This window comes from Phaethon lepturus, unplaced genomic scaffold, assembly GCF_000687285.1.
Source record: "Phaethon lepturus isolate BGI_N335 unplaced genomic scaffold, ASM68728v1 scaffold27667, whole genome shotgun sequence".
Taxonomy (NCBI): Eukaryota; Metazoa; Chordata; class Aves; order Phaethontiformes; family Phaethontidae; genus Phaethon; species Phaethon lepturus.
This window is the reverse complement of record NW_010550211.1, coordinates 1,993-2,766: the sequence shown is the minus strand read 5'-3', so window position 1 is coordinate 2,766 and position 774 is coordinate 1,993.

Here is a 774-nt window from a genome sequence, read left to right as displayed (position 1 = left end):
TGTTGCAAGACTGGGGGATGCGGGGGGCACCAGCCACACTAGCTGTGGCTTGGTCAATTTTGTAGTTGACTACTGGATGTGCCAACAAACAGCATACCGAGCGCCTTAGACCTACGAGCCTTGGACTTTTTATTCTCTCTTCTACATATTTATGACACAAAAAGCCAGAACAATTCAAGAAGGTCATTTTGCCCTGCTGGGAGCCAGGCTTCTTCCTTTCAGAGAAGGGTGTGGGTGACGACTTTCTCCCCAGTTAAGCCACTGACTCATGAGCTAGCCCGGGATCCAACGTACACTTCGCGTCACTACTGTTGTATAGATGAAGCCTCATGTTTCGTCCCTTGCCAATCTGTACCTCGGTTGTACCCATCTGTAAATTGGCCAGACTTTCCTACCTCGTTTGGGCATTATGAGGCTAAATTCTGTAGGATGCTTTGCAGCCCCGTGATGAAAGGTGCTATATAACTGCAAAGTGTTACTTCAAAAGATTTAAATAGGTCACCAGTGCATCATAACCTATATTAAAAAGACTTTTTCTTATATGAGAATTTATAGAGTTCAATGTATGGTATTAATAAGTGAATTATTGAGACCCCAAAAATAGTTTTTGTTTGAATCGTATCTGTATTCTGGAAAAGTGATTAAAAACCTTTAACCTTAATAAAAGAGTACATCCTCATTTCCTGTATGATGTCGGAATCTAAGTTTAAAAGCAGAATCTCACCGATTTTAAGGGGCGGGCGGGGGGGTTAGTTGTTTCTAAGCCAGCATCTA